General features: G+C 42.1%; 1 long non-coding RNA gene across 9 annotated transcripts; it reads right to left on the reverse strand.

Moving 5' to 3' along the window:
• Positions 1–1,399: 1,399 nt before the first annotated feature.
• Positions 1,400–7,497, reverse strand: LOC107277807 (uncharacterized). 9 transcript variants are annotated; one of them, XR_010738809.1, is made up of 7 exons: positions 7,129–7,497; positions 5,547–6,101; positions 5,237–5,371; positions 4,854–4,985; positions 2,952–4,684; positions 1,867–2,714; positions 1,400–1,752 (listed from the first exon to the last, which is right to left on the reverse strand). It is a non-coding gene; the product is annotated as an uncharacterized lncRNA (long non-coding RNA). The 9 variants fall into 9 exon arrangements; XR_010738808.1 differs by having other exon boundaries at positions 5,247–5,371; positions 5,547–6,499; XR_010738807.1 differs by having other exon boundaries at positions 2,952–3,162; positions 5,547–6,499.
• Positions 7,498–17,028: the final 9,531 nt, after the last annotated feature.

Raw genomic sequence — 17,028 nt, forward strand, 5'->3', positions numbered from 1 at the left:
CTATTTCCGATTATTAAGTGCATTTATTAACTAGGGATTTAGCTCTAGGTTAATTAAGATAATTTCTTCAAGCAATTTATTTAACCAATTTTTAAAGCAAGCAAAAGGGGGAAAACTTCAGGGTGTGACAACAACCCTTGGCCACAAGCCTTGCCTTGTACTTTTCAATTGTACCATCAGGCCTAAGCTTTTTCTTGAAAACTCATTTGCATCCTACAGGCTTGCACCGATATGAATGCTCGATGACTTCCCAAGTACCATTAGACATAATTGAGTCCATCTCACTTCATACCGCTTCCTTCCAATAGTCAGTGTCAGGAGATGAATATGCCTCTTCAATGGTTCTTGGAGTATCATCCACAAGATATACAACGTAGTCATCTCCAAAAGACTTTGCAGTCCTTTGTCTCTTACTCTTTTGAGTTGCTACAATGTTATCCTCCTCAGAATTTTCCTCAAGCATTTGATCAATGTGTTCTATCGGCACAAAGTGCTCAGGGGATAAAATAGGTTCTTGACTAGAAGTGCTAGGTGCATTTTTCATAGGAAATTCATTCTCAAAAAATGTGGCATCTCTGGACTCAGTAATTATACCAACACGCATGTCGGGTACTCCAGAATTTACTGTTAAGAACCTATATCCCACACTATGGATAGCATAACCAAGGAACACACAATCTACGGTCTTTGGTCCAAGTTTACGCTTTTTGGCTATAGATACATTTACCTTGGCCAAACAGCCCCATGTGCGCAGGTGAGGGAGATTTAATTTCTTCCTTTCCCATTCCTCGAATGGTGTTAGTTCTTTATGCATAGTAGGAATTCTATTCAGGACATGACACGCAGTCAATATTGCCTCACCCCACCATTCCTTGGAAAGTCTTGCAGTGTCTAACATGGCATTCACCATTTCAGTTAGAGTGCGGTTCTTCTTTTCGGCTACCCCGTTTGACTGGGGTGAATAGGGAGGCGTCCTCTCATGAATAATTCCATACTCTTCGCATAAAGAAGTAAACTCATTGGAAAAATACTCTCCACCCCTACCAGACCTCAACCGTTTGATTTTCCTTTCTAGTTGGTTTTCTACCTCAGCCTTATAGATCTTAAAGTAATGTAATGCTTCGTCCTTTGTTTTCAATAGGTACACATAGCAGAATCTAGTGCAATCATATATCAGTGTCATGAAATATTTCTTTCCCCCTTAGTCAACACGTTGTTCATTTCGCACAGATCGGAATGAACAAGTTCTAGTGGTACCAAATTCCTCACCTCAGATGCCTTGTGAGGCTTGCGAGGTTGTTTCGATTGAACACAAGTATGGCACTTAGAGCCTTTGACTAAAGTGAATTTTGGAATTAAACTCATGTTGGCTAAGCGTGTCATACAACCAAAGTTCACATGACAAAGTCGCGAATGCCACACATTGGACTCATCATCATCATCGCTTACATGGTTCACAACTTTATTACACATATCATCCAAGATAAAGCGGAACAAGCCTCCGCTGTCATAACCTTTTCCAATAAACGTGCCATATTTAGATACGACACATTTATTGGATTCAAACACAAGTCTAAAACCATCTCTACACAGTAGAGAGCCGCTAACTAGATTCTTCTTTATTGAAGGGACATGCTGCACGTTCTTCAGCTGCACGATCTTTCCCGAAGTAAACTTCAGATCGATCGTACCTACACCATGAACAACCGCAAACGATCCGTTTCCCATCAACAAGGAGGAACCTCTCCCGACCTGATAAGAAGAAAACAGGGAAATGTCAGCACACACATGAATATTAGCACCAGTATCAACCCACCAATCAGGGGAGTGACAGACAGAGAGAACTGTAGATAAAATTTACCATACCCCGATGTTCCTCCGCCCTCACTAATAACCATGTTTGCAGACTTCTTGTCCATGCACTCAGGACAGTCCTTGGCCCAATGCCTAGGCTTGCCACACACAAAGCAATCTCCTTTTGCCTTTCCCTTGTCTTTATTCTTAAAATTGATTGTAGCCTTGGGTTTGACGTCAGGTTTGACTTTCTTGTTCTTGTTGTGGGATGCGTGAGGGTTCTTCTTCTGTACCAAATTAGCGCTAGAACCTCCCTCGATCTTTTTGTCCCGGTTGTCCTTTGCCCTCGTCTTCTCCTCAACACCCAAAGAGCCAATGAGATCAGTAACGCTGAACTCTTGCCTCTTGTGTTTTAGAGAAGTACCAAAGTCTGACCAAGAAGGTGGCAATTTGGCAATAATGCCACCCGCCACAAACTTGTCCGGCAACTCGCAGTTGTTGTTCTCAAGTTCCTTTGCCAGCATCTGAATTTCATGAGCATGTTCCACTACAGAACGGTCATCGACCATGTTGTAGTCATAGAACTGCTCCATGACATACAGCTCGCTGTCGGCGTCGGAAACCCCGAACTTGGCCTCAAGAGAATCCCACATGTCCTTCCCTGAAGGCATGTGCATATAAACGTCCACAATACTGTCGGCGTGCACACTGATCAATGCTCCACGGAACAAGCAATCCGCAGCCTCGAACTTAGCCTCCTCCTCAGGGAGAGAGGCGGTTCACTCGGTTTGCCTCGTGAAGCAAAGAAACATTGCATCGCCGTCAACCACAAAAGTGCACGTGCTTTCCATCTTTTATAATTTGAACCATCGAAAGCATGTGGTTTTAGTGATGCAGCAAAGCCAACTACCGAAAAAGACCTATCAAGTTTTTGGATTGTTGGAAATTTGGTCATAATTCGACATATTTTAATCCAAAATATTAAGACAATAAACATGACATTTGCAATATGAGTAGATCTAGTGACAGTGCTAGATGTATACAACTTGAGTGTGCTTAATATAGAATAAGCATCAACATAGACAAGAGAACGCAATAATATTGCGACCGACAGTTGTAGGAAACGAAGAACGAACGGTAAGAGTGAAACGTTATACCCCGAAAATGGCCCTCCGCTGGAGTTTGAGACAGTATTGCCTCCGTTGGTGTTGACGGGAGGCTCCTCCTTGTCTCTAGTGTTGTTGTTGTCGCCGGTTGTCGACATGTTGGTGAAGATGATGCAGAGTAGTCGCGCTTGAAGCGCTACTCAAAAACTTGATCGCCCGCCTACCCGTGCAGGTTCTCAAGCGGACGGAGTTTCGGAGGCACCTGCTCGTTCCAATCACCCATGTGCGCGGGATGAACAGAACCGGGGAAACAGAGAGACAGCGCAGGAACAGAAGGAGAGTATCGCCAAGGAACAATGCAGGAGGAAGACACACACTTTGAGAGCCTCTGCCTTGCGTTATATATACGTAAAATCTAAACTGAGAGGCTTCTCGCTTTAGTCGTATCACGCGACGCATCTCATAGCCGATCGATCGCGCCTATCGTCCATCCACGTGGCCGCGCTGTAATGGCACAATGAGAAGGATTGACACAGTGTGTGCCTTGTTTCTCAATAGACATGTATATCTTTTTCCTATTCAAATAAAGTTTTCTCTTAAATTACTTATCCGATCTATAATCCGATTACACCATTGTGTTCGTTACAATTAAATCTTCACAACAAGATCTTACATGATTATATTACGATGAAAAAATATTTATATTTATAAATTACTTTTATTATATATGTAAGTTACTTTTATCATATATATATAAGTTACTTTTAGATATGACTAAATTATTTCTTAGTCATATAAAAGTAAATTCAATAAGGTCTAAAAGTAATTTACATATATTATAAAAGTAACTTAAAACAAAATGGAAGTAACTTTGTCACGACATTAGAAGTAATATGTGATCTAAAAGATATAAGCTTTTTTTTGAAATGAATACTACCAGACATTTGCCCACAGTGTACCTTTTTTAAAAGATATAAGTTATTAAAGAGATTAAAAAAGGATACATACTATTGCATTTTTCAAGTTCAAAGGAGAGACTAGATGGAGTACAAACCAGCTACCACTAGCTGTGTAGTCACGTCCAATGAAAAAAGACATACATTAAAGTTACACTCTTTTTTGTTATAAGTTACTTCTATAATATATGCAAATTAATTTTAGGTTTTATTGAATTTATTTTTATATGTCTAAGAAGTAATTTAGTGAAATTTAAAAGTAATTTAGATATACTATAAAAGTAATTTATGTTTTTTCATCAAAATATAATCATGTGAGATCTTGTTATAAAGATTTAATTGTTACGAACACAACGGTGTAATCGGATCGTAGATCGGATAAGTAGTTTAAGATAAATTTTTATTTGAAGCATAGGTGGATAGGGTCTCAGCTGGTTTAGACAATACAGCTACCACTAGCTGTGTAGTCACATCCTTATATATATAGAGAGAGAGATCTCCATTACCACACAAATAAATCTCATTTGTTGTGGATGTTACAACACAATGAATCTCTCATTTGTTGTGGAGGTTACAACACAATGAATCTCTCATTTGTTGTGGAGGCTACAACACAATGAATTTCATTTGTTAATGGTGACTTTATTCTCATCTGTTACAAAACGGAAGAGCAGCAGGCAGGCTCGGCTCGGTCGGCCGCCTCGCCTCGCTACGCCTACGGCCGAGGCCGACTCGGCGCGCGCGCATGTGTGTGGCAGTCCAACCATCACCTCAACCGGTCAACAGGGAATCTCCAATATCACCATATTTAAGTTGAGGTTCTTTCACCTAATTTTTCAAGGTAGTATTATTCTCTCTAACATTACTTGTGGGTTCTTGAGATTTTAATTGAATTAAATTGGGCTTAGCCCATTTATTCCAACAGGTGGTATACCAAAATGAACTATCATTTTAGACAAAGAGACCAACAGGCACATGAATCATGCATGTAGATTACCTCGTAGTGTGGAATCCTATGTACTCCTCACTCCTACCAGCCATGAGCAACGGATTCGGCCAAGACTCCCCTTGATACTCTCACATTAGCTGGTTCCATAAAAGCATGAGATATTCCCCTGTAGTTGTTCGTCTACAAGCAGTCGAAGACAATATGGAAAATGTAAAGTTTTAATGGAAAAAGAGCCATAGTTTAAGAATGTTCGAAGAATCCAAATTCCATCCAACCAAATCTAAAACTGCATGGATAAGCCTCCAACTTCTAGAATTTTAGCATCTAAAATGGCTAGTTCAACCATACTTAACAACGATAAGGTAAGCTACACAGAAACTATGTAAATAAAGTAGTAACAAAAGCAAAATTGGAAATTTCAGAATCAAGACCTCCTAATACCATGGTGAATCATGATGATTTGTGTTTTCACCAAAGACAGGGATTAAATCGTCTTCGAAGTTCAAACCCCACTGTTGCCTTGGGCTTGGCCTGTGATGCCGGTTTCATCAACATATGTTTGGATCCTTGAACAGCAAAGCGAGAAAAAAGAATGGTCAATTCCGTCAATAGCACAATAGCAGCCAAGCACCCAAATGCTTGATTGGGGCATAAGTTTTTTTTGTGTATGTATCCTGAGTTAGCAGCAGCTCGATCTTCTACAGACAATCCAACAAATCAAATAAAAATAGAATCAATTACCTGGAGGATGACAGGGATGATGGAAGTCGACAGCATGCCTGCTGAGGTTGCCGTTGCCACCGCCTATGCGCTCTTCTCTTCCCTCCCCTTCCGATCTTAGGTTCTCTTCCCTCCCTTCGGATCTTAGGGTTTGAGCAGTGACAGCGGTAGGGAGAGATGAAGTAGGAATAGGATATGGGGATGGAAGAGGCGGTGCACCGGACGGAGGAGAAAGCCGTAGGGTTGGAGGAGGAGAGGGGCTATGAGGCAATGGAGTAGGCGCCGGGGTTCACGACGGAGGTGGCAGCAGCGCGGCGGATGAGGCGCCGGGGTTCACGACCGAGGTGGCGGCAGTGCGGCGGAGGAGCTGCCGGGGTCGCGACTGATGTGGCGGCAGCGCGGCGGAGGAGCCGCCGAGGGCGCGACGGCGGCGCTGGGAAAGCGGCGAAGGCGGTACGAAGGAGGAGTGACGGGGGCGTGCGATGGAGGGGGCAGTGTGAGGACAGTGCGATACGGAGGTGGGGGTGGTGCGGGACAGCAGGAGGTTATTTGATCCCTTCGATCTGTGGGAGGATCCTGCGAGGAATATCGGCCCTTGGATTATACAGGACTCACCAACACCACCACGTATTTTTTAAGTAGTAAAGATACTATGATCTATGAGACATGATCATCAATTAATATATGTGCTGATCATTTAACCATATTTGTTCCATATATGATGTTTGATCAGGGATCTTTTAGAAATAGTAACAAACAACATAAAGAGTCTCATGAAAGAATCACATATTCATTAACTAATAATGAGTTATCTATTTCAAGGAACAAAGTTGGATAAATATGTAAACATAGTATGTAATACAATCATCTCTATGATTGCCCCTAGGGCATATCACTAACACAACCCTTGCGCCTGATTGCATGCAGTGAATTTTGGTGAAGGCGTTCTGGAAATGATGTAGTGTTGCAAGCGCCTGAGAAAAAAAAACAAACCACCTCAGAGTTCAGAGCGAGCTGACGGCTGCACCACCACCAGTCCATGCACCCATCAATACAAAGTTCTTGCTTAACCCAAAAAGAGATTAAATTGACCTATTAGGACGTTTGTGCCCATAAATCGAGCCTCTCTATGTATATATAATTGTAGAAAATATTTTAATTTTGCTCTTAGTATATAAACCAATAATTCCTGTGCATAAAACAGGACAAGCTTGTCCACATCGGCATAACAAGCAAATATGGCAACCCCTCATTCTAAAAATAAAATGACACATTTTTCAGAGAAACAACAGGTTCAGGGTCAAAACCAGCCCAGCAGAAGGGAGTCAGGCAGCTCCATCTCATGAACCAACTGAAGTTTCTCATGTCACTGGTACTGCAAAAGAATCCCCTCCATAATTTTCTGTTAAAGTGTCAGTGGCAAATCACCATAATTTTCTCTTAATCACAAGAGACTAATCACAAAATGTGTACATCTTCAAACTTAATAGCTGATTTGCAAGCAACATAATAGAAGAGCCTGACAGCCGCACCACCACCAGTCCATGCACCCATTAATACAAAGCAAGACAAATCATCTGGTAGGGGAGGAGGATTTTTGTACCTTCTATCGGTGGCGGAGGGGATCGGCTTGGTGAGGACGAGCCCGGCGACTCCGGCCGACGGTGATATGGGGGCGTGGAGGCGGGCGCCCTGGCGTACATCGGGGGCGGCGAGGGCAAACTGGCCTGGCAGCGCGGATCGGTGCGATGGGCGGAGGGGCGGTGCGGACGAGATCGTCATCGGTGGCGGCACGGATAGGTGCAATGGGTGGAGGGACGGCGGGGATCGATGCGATGGGCAGAGGCTCGGGGGTGGCGACTGCGACTCCGGTGCGGATCAGTGTGATGGGCGGAGGGGCACGAGCAGCAGGATGGCGAGGCAAAGGGAATGCTATTGGAAAGGAAGGGGTGGCGACGGCGGCGTGATTTGTGGGGCGATGCGTTGGGGGGATGCGGCAGTTGTAGAAGGGAGAGGGAGGTGCGCGAGAGAGGGAGGGATCTGGGAGGGAGGGCGCGATCTGGGAGACGTTGGATGTAACTCAGATGATTTTAGGCTGTTGGATGTGTGACATGATGAATGTGTAATGAGTAAAACCATTTGTTCAACTATAGGGTAGATGTTAAACTATAGCTTAGCTTCGTGTCACTGTGCCCGTATATTAAACTTAACCCCTGCTTAGACTTTGATAAATACAAGTAATATATGTATAAAGAGTATTAGCATAGTCTACTCATATTATCTTCCCTTGGGATCAAAAATACGATACCTTGGAATATTTTTGGGTGAAATACTACAATGGTATATCGGTGCGCTTGTGGATAACATCTGTAACCAGAAAATATACCAGGACCATTTCTGCGTCATTGCTAGGAATGAATATTTCTAGTAATGTCGTTAAGAAATACCAATAATACCAAAGGGCAAAATGAACTTTATGATAGGAATTTAATGGTCAACTAACAAAAGGGGTATAGAAGGGATTCAAACTGAAATTTAGGGGTATGAAAGAGAATGAGCAAATCTCAGAGGCATAGAAGGGATTGGGCGAACTTTCAGGGGTACACAGGGAATTTTCTGTGCAAAATAAGTTAACACACCTACATTAACTTATTTTAGCATGGAGGGAGTACACGGATAAATCTTATGTGACAGTATCCCTTCTTCACCCCTAACCCGTCGGCCTTCATTAGGTCTCCAACACTATCCTCATTTAATTAGCTAGTAACAGAAAAAGTGTTAAAACAACAAGAAACAAAAACCGAGCTGATTGCCAAACACTGATCTACACCTTCCATCCTATAAAAAAAAACTTAATCCTAACTACCGACCTAGATACGCATGCATTCGGATTGATAGATAGGATTAATATTTTTCTTGGACGGAGAAAGTAATACCCAAAAGATAACCCGAGCTTACTGCGTGCAGGCGAACACCGAAAAGAATCACTACTAGAGAACTGATTGTTGACGGTCGTTATCGACCAATTTCGACCATCAATATTACTCAATTAATAAAGACTAGCTATGCTTGCAATGCATAATTTGCAAATAAAATATCAACTTCCACTATATACTATACTACTAACATAGATGTAGGAGAAGCACATATAAATGGAGAAGAATCGACAGAAAGTAAATGGTCAATCAATCATACGCTGTCGAGATCCAGACTTATGGATGAATGCGCAAAGAACACAGAATTCACACGATCCACTAGGCCTTCTGGACTGACGAGACAACAGGGAGACGGCCTGCCGAAAATTGGGCTGTTTGGGCCAGCCTCCCCATCTCCGCCGTTGATCCCAGGTTTTGGGGTGTGGATGTCCAGGATGCCTCCCTCAACGACAGTTGGAGGGCAGAATGAACATTTTGCATCACCTAACCGTCATAACTGCCCTATGTAAGGACCTCACATCCTCACTCTCTGCACACACTCAAGAAGAAGAGCTCTCTCCCTCTCTCAAGTTTAGTAGTATCCTAGTGCTAGTGGAGTAGAAATTATAAAAGTATTCTTAGTCCTCGGGTCTTCAGGAGAATTTTGGTATGTCTCTAGTAGCTTTCCTCTCTTCTTTTGTAAGACTTATGGAATTAATAGAATATTCTTCTTTATACATCTTCGGTATTTTATTCCATTTATATTATCTGAGTGCCGGCTTCATTTTATACTTGTATCAATATAGTTGTGTAGCTAGCCTACCAGAGAGGTGCAATGGTGTGGGTTTAGTGTCCGATTACTCAGTTGATCTATGTCATCTCGGGGGATATATAGTAGTATTTAATAATGTAGATGTGGTGTCTAAATTATTAAGTATCACTATCTGGGCATATATGCTGCGGGACAGTAGAGGTGGGCCGCTGATGGTGACAACTCAGTACATGTATTCCTCCATGTTAGTATATATTCCTAAGACAAATTCCTGGGGAGGATACTCCTCCGTATTTAGCCCCGGTTAGACGGCCATGACAGGTTGTCGTAAGGAACTCGACAATACAGGGTGGTCTCTCGAAACACCAGGAGGGCACTATTAGGGAGTATTGGTTGTACGACTGTATACTAACAAGTGGTAGACTAAAGATGTTTGTATATTAGAAGTACAAGAATGAATTCTTTTCTTATTCTTCCTCCACTTAGCTTAGATTATATTTAGCGAGAGTATCATAGTTCTTTCTTCTGTGTGTCACCTACCCTTTAAATTACTTAACCCCAACATAGACCTTGATGTATACAAGTAATATATAAACTATTAGCATAGTACTCTCTTATCATATCTTCCCTTGGGATTAAACAAATATGATACTTGGAATACTCCGGGGTGAAATGCTAAAATGGTATATCCGTGCGCTTACGGATCATATTTGTGACCATAAATATACCATGAATATTTCTTCGTCATTGCTGGGAATTATATTTCTAGTAATGCCGTTTAAGAAATATCAACACTAATCTTTGCTTGGACGGCAAAAATCACAGTTGCCCAAGTTCGAATAGGATCCGAGACTAAAGAATATCTTTAGCCACGACAAAAATCACAGTTATCCCGGTTCGAACACTAACTGGGATTTAAGATCATTTTTAGCCACGGTTCAATAATTGTCAGGCCGTGTCAGGCCCCCAACAAGGACTAAAGATCATCACTTTAGTCCCAGTTGCTGTTACCAACCCAGACTAAAATAGGAGGATCTTTCATCCTGGCTGGTAACACCAATCCGGACTAAACATTGATCATTAGTCCCGGTTCATAAACCAACCCAGACTAAAGATATTTTTAGCTCCACTTGGTGTTACCAACCCGGAGTAAAGATGCCTCCAGGGTTAGTTTAAAAATAAAGCATCTCTATCCAAGTCAGATGTGTATACTAGAGATGAAAACGGTCGGAAACGGTATCATTATTTTATTATTTTTCGAAAACGAACGGAAACGGTCGAAAAATTTCCATATTTATGAATTCATCTATTTAGACCCTGTTTGATTCAGCTTAGGATTATTATAATCTAGATTATTAGGAGTAAGCTGAAACAAACAAGTAGATTATTATGCTAGATTATTATAATCTATAAGCCGGATTACTATAATCCATTAATCTCCTCTAGAGAAGCTTTTTTCAGATTATTGAGTGGCTAAAGACCTACTACCCTTAGATGCCTCTAATAATCCAGAGAAATAAACAACTCGTAGCTTATTTTATGTCATTATTATAATTCAGCTTAGAGTAATCTAATTTAATAATCTAGATTACAATAATCTTTAAGCTGAAACAAACAAGGCCTTAGTGTCAACTTCAATGCCATGCTGACAGAAATTAAAAAAAACTAAATTTTGAAAACGGTAACCATCGGTAAAAATAGTATTATTATATTAGTTTTGTGGAAACGGTATCAATACCGTCGGGAAATTTTCATACCGTTTTCGTAACACGCGTGAGGGTTGAGGTGAGAGATCTTGAGTTTGAATCCCACATCCGACGCGTTTTTTTGACGTGGTATGCATCTTTAGTCCCGCTTATTTCAACTAGGACTACGAAGGGTTGGCAACCGGGAGTAAAGCTCCCTTCCCCAGGAGTGAATGCTTGTTTGGTTCTATGGCTGATTTTTGGGGAAATTTGTGCCCAACCCCTACTCGTCACGTGTGAAGGAATCAGGCCGCATGTATGGTGTGGGGCCACTCTCTTTTGGATTGAGACGACGGTTATGCAACTTTTTACCAACCATGGATGGAGGTTTAAAAATAGACTTGAATAATTGTGTATTCCTTATCTTGGTCTGGTCACTTTTATAATGTTTAGGTGTGTTTAATTCTATTTGAACTACACTCTTGTTCGAGTGTTAGATTGTAATAATTGGCTGCAGCTCTGTTTAGCAAAGGCCGGGATGTTATCTATTCCATTATCTAAAAAATAAGTGAAGGAATCATGCCGCGTGCATGGTCTGGGGCCACTCTCTTTTGGATTGAGATCCTCTTCCTTAAGTCAGATGACATTAAATTCTTTGACATGTGGACCCATAGAACTAGAAAAAAAACGGGTAATTTAGAACCATGCCATTATAATTTTGCAAAGTTTGAGATATGCCATCGGTATCTCAATAACATGTAGGACCCACATGAGTCAATGACATGTGGGTCAGGATGGCATATCTCAAATTTTGCAAAATTATAATGGCATAGTTCCAATTTTCCCAAAAAAAAAAGGATCCATAGTAGGCAGAGGCTTTGGCCATAGCCTTGTGGGCTGTGGTGCAAATTCTGTGGAGGCGGCCGGTCAAAGGCGACCTTGTCTACCTGCGTGTGGAGTCGTGGAGCTAGACGACGTCACCTCGCCTCGTGGTTTGGAGTCAAACATCGACCGGGGTGGATGGTGCGCGCCGCAAATAGAAGAGGTGGTGTGGAGTTTACAAACTCTGGAGGAGGCTACTCCGCCGCAGCGCAGCTAACAAGCAACCAAGACGACATCAAGCTTCGCCGCTACAACAGGCAATCGCGGCTACACCGCTGCAACAATTGAGGAAAAGAAAGCAGAGCAGCGCTGGTATCCTTTTGTCGAGAAACCTAGAAACCTTCTAAGTTGGGCGGGAGCTTATCGGGCAGCATTTGCCTGGTGGACGCCGTTTTGCTACGTCTATACCCAGACGCTGCTCGTAACAGTGACCACACCTGGACGATCTTCCAAATAGCGTCCTTACTATTTTGCTAAATAATGCCAATGAATTACTAATGATTTAATTTCATGGTTATTAATTATTATATATAGGAAACAATTTCATGGTTATCTATATACCTAATTAAAAAATACGGAAGGCTTCCTCCCTCCGCTTTAGTCCGTCCCCCCACCCCCCCTGCCCCCACGCCGCCAGCCCTCCCATGCATCTCCGCTTCCGCCTCTCTCCCTTCCTTCCGACGCCCCCATCTCTTCGTTGCTGCACGCTCCCCCACCCTCGCGGCCCTCTTCTCCCTTGCGCCTCTCCTCTCCCGCCTCCCTCTCTCCCTCATGGCACTGATGAACCCTGAGTTCCACTCGACACTCAAGACTGTTGTTGGCCCAATCTTTCGATGAGTTTAGATAACTACGATTTAGAAGAAACGTTGATGACCCGACTACAACCGTACAAGACGTTACGTTGTACCTTAGCGACCAATACACATCTCCATCTTTCATTCTTTCCGCGAGTTCAAGGAAAACAGAATCCTCTCGTTCAGGAATGTGTTTTGACGCACTTATCCGGTCGTGTTCGCCACCAGAGCTCGTCATTATCGTTTCTCCCTCTACCAAGACCATGACATTGCTTGCCCAATTCCTGCTGTTTTGGTTTTCTTCATTGCCGACCACCACCATCTATGGACGAGTCACATCGTGAGACACATCCTACCATCTTCCTCGCCACTGTTTGGTCATAGGAGCACCGACACCCATTTCCCCTCCTCTTTTGTTTCTCGTCTTCAGCTAGGGAAGGCAATGAACAATGTTTTTTTTTGACACAATTCCTTCTTGGTCTAGCCCAAAGATGCTCATGGAACACTCACAGACCATAGGACTATGAATAGAACAATAAAATTCTAATTTATGTCAATGAAACATGCACCGTTTTAGAATTAATGTATTGGATTTTTCATTTGTGGGCTAAAATAAGTTTTTTCAATTTCTAACTAATTTAAGTTGTTTTTTCACAGTATTAGTTTTAGCACTATTTGATCCATTAAAAATTATCATAATTTATATTTTTCTTTGTATTGAATTCTTTATAGGTAAATGAAAAAATAGGGATTAAGTTATGTAATTTTCATGATATTGAATTATCGTTCCGGACAAAAGTTATTTGTATGTTTGTATTTCCTTCGTCGTTTATCCCAACTATAATATATGATTTTGGATTTTAATTTATGTCAATAAATATTATTTAGAAACCGTTGCAACCCACAGGCATTATGCTAGTTAATTACTCCTCGTCCCAAAATATAACAATTTTTAGCACTTAGAGCAATTTTAATAGTATAGCCCACCGTTAGCTCAAAATCATCTATAGCCAATGTAACAGCCAATTCATACAATAGTTGCTTACTATACTATTAATACCTGGTCCCACCTGTCATACACACATTATGTCTTGTAGTCCGTGCTGCAGCTGGCTACAGATCTGTAGCCCGCTACTTTTCTCTCTCTTCCTTTATCTCTTTAAAATATGTTTATAGTTGACTTATAGCCTGCTATTGTACATGCTCTTAGGATTTGTCCCAAAATATAACTTCTTCATCAGCATTTCCTTCCTAACCAATCACAACCCTTCACTTTTCCCACCTACCTCCACTGCTCAACCAATCACAATCTCTTTCTATTTAATGCTATCTATTTTTTTAATAACCGTGTCCAACTCTAAAACTGTCTATATTCTGTGACGGAGGGACTATTATATATAAAAAAATTCAGCAACCCCTCTCGGGTCATTTGGTTGGGGGAGTTTTTAGGAGAGATTGAGAGTTTAGAGGGATGATGCTATTAATTATTCTGTTTGGTTGTGTTAACAACCAAATTTGGTAATATCACACTGGTGGAGAAACCATCTTTCGTCGGTCGGCCGATTTCCACAATAGTCCCGGATGCAATAAAAACCGGGGCTAAAGATGATCTTTAGTCCCGGTTCAAAAGGGTAACGGGCATATTTGATCTTTAGTCCCGGTTTGTGTTACCAACCGGGACTAAAGATCATCGGTTCGAATGCTGTCAGGACCTGTCAGGCCCCCCCGGGATCTTTAGTCCCGGTTGGTAACACCAACCGGGACTAAAGATCTTAACTTTAGTCCCGGTTGGTAATACCAACCGGGACTAATGATCTCGGTGATCTTTAGCCCCGGTTGGTGCTACCAACCGGGACTAAAGTCCCACCCCTATATATATGTCTTCTTCCTCCTCCAGCTGCCCGAGCAAGCTTCAAAATTTCTTCAAAAAAGAGGGGAGGTCATGCCAAAATTTCTATTGAATTTATTTTGGTGATTACATACAAATCGAGGTGCCTAAAAGGTTTGCAACTTCATCCTCCAATGTTTTTTTTTGTCATACTACATTTGCACCTATGTTTTGCACACTTTTTTTGTCTCCAAAATTTAGTTGTAAGTTGATGAGAGAGAAAATGTATGTGGGGAAGAAAGAATATATAGAAATTTAGTTCATTTGCTAAACAAGGTTTTATAAAATAGTTGAGAAGGAAAACTCTAGTGAAAGTTAATCTTAAATAATAGAAAACAAACTAAAATGAAAATTAAAAGAAGTAAAACACATTAAAATTAGTTTAAAACTTTACAAATAGTTTTTAAGAATTATTTGGTGTAATATTTTATGATTTTTGTATGAATAAAGATATCTTATAATTATTGTATGACTGTCATTATTGTAAGAATAATTATTTGTGTGCGGTTTTTTTGACTCATGTAGATGGATCGGCAATGGATGTACGCTGACCAGCGGTCCAAAGAGTTTATTGACGGCGTGCACTATTTTTTGAGAGTGGCCGAAGCTAACAGGCAAAGGGGTTTTATTTGTTGTCCATGCAATAAGTGTAAGAATCAGAAGGAGTATTCTGCATCCAGGACTATTCATTTCCACTTGTTTGAGTCGGGGTTCATGCCAAGCTATAATTGTTGGACATCCCACGGAGAGCAAGGTGTTGAAATGGAAGAAGATAAAGTGGAAGACGACAATATTCCGGACTTTGCTCAGTATGTTGGATTTGAAGGAAATCAAACGGGCGAGGAGGAAATAGCTGCTGATGGTAACGACGTTGCGGATGATCTTGGTCAGATGTTGCAGGACGCCAGGGAAGACTGCGAAAGTGAAAAGGAGGCCCATAAATTGGTCAGGATGTTGGAGGACCACAGAACTTCGTTGTACCCAGGTTGCGAGCGGGGGCACAAAAAGTTGGATACCACTCTGGAGTTGGTGCAATGGAAGGCAAAAAATGGGGTTAGTGACAAGGCATTTGGCGATTTATTGAAACTCGTCAAGAACATTCTTCCGGGGGGAAACAAATTGCCCGAGACAACGTACGAGGCTAAGAAGATAGTCTGCCCGTTAGGACTAGAAGTTCATAAGATTCACGCATGTCCGAACGATTGTATCCTATATCGCGGTGAGGAGTATGAGAACCTAGAAGCATGCCCTGTTTGCAAAGCACTACGATACAAGATTAGACGGGACGATCCAGGAGAAGTTGACGGGCAGCTAACAAAGAAGAGAATTCCTGCTAAGGTGATGTGGTATTTCCCTATAATACCACGGCTAAGGCGTTTGTTCAGGAACAAGGGGAATGCTAGAATGTTGCGATGGCACGCTGAAGAGCGTCAACAGGACGGGATGCTGAGACACCCCGCCGATGGTTCGCAGTGGCGAAACATCGACAGAAAATTTAAAGAATTTGGAAAGGACGCACGAAACATACGGTTTGGTTTGAGTACGGATGGCATGAATCCTTTTGGAGAGATGAGCAGCGGCCATAGCACTTGGCCCGTTACGATGTGTATCTACAACCTCCCCCCCTGGCTATGCATGAAGAGGAAGTACATAATGATGCCGATTATTATTCAAGGCCCCAAGCAACCTGGTAACGACATCGACGTGTACCTAAGACCACTGGTCGAAGATCTTAAACAGTTGTGGAAGAAGGAAGGTGTCCCCATGTGGGACGAGGACAAACAGGAGGAGTTTAACCTACGAGCGCTGCTGTTCGTAACCATCAACGATTGGCCTGCACTTAGCAACCTATCCGGACAGTCCAACAAGGGGTACAAGGCTTGCACTCACTGTATGGATGAAACAGAAAGTACGTATCTTAAGCACTGTAGGAAGGTTGTATACATGGGTCATCGTCGATTCCTTGCAGCAAACCACCCGGTACGGAAGAAAGGCAAGCACTTCGAACATAAGGCCGACCACCGTACGAAGCCTAAACATCGCAGCGGGAAAACAGTGTTTGATATGGTTAAAGATCTTAAAGTAGTGTTCGGAAAGGGGCCTGGAAGCCAGCATATAGAGAGCGAAGATGGTCACGCGGCGATGTGGAAAAAGAACTCCATATTTTGGGAGTTACCATATTGGGAATTCTTGGACGTACGCCACGCAATCGACGTGATGCACCTCACTAAGAACCTTTGCGTAAACCTTCTTGGCTTCCTAGGTGTATACGGAAAGTCGAAAGATACACTGGAAGCACGTAATGATCTGAAGCATATGGAACAACGCGGCGACCTTCACTCGGAACCAAAGGAGAAAGGAAGCCATTACTTGAGTCCAGCCAGCTACACTCTTAGCAAGGCAGAGAAGGAAAGTATGTTTGAATGCTTGGAGAGCATAAAGGTACCGTCTGGATACTCCACGAATATCAAGCGAATAATAAGCACGAAGGAGAAGAAGTTCACAAACCTAAAGTCTCATGACTGTCACGTGTTGATGATACAACTGCTACCAGTTGTAATAAGGGG

The sequence above is a fragment of the Oryza sativa genome, chromosome 1 (genome assembly GCF_034140825.1).
Source record: "Oryza sativa Japonica Group chromosome 1, ASM3414082v1".
Classification (NCBI taxonomy): domain Eukaryota; kingdom Viridiplantae; phylum Streptophyta; class Magnoliopsida; order Poales; family Poaceae; genus Oryza; species Oryza sativa.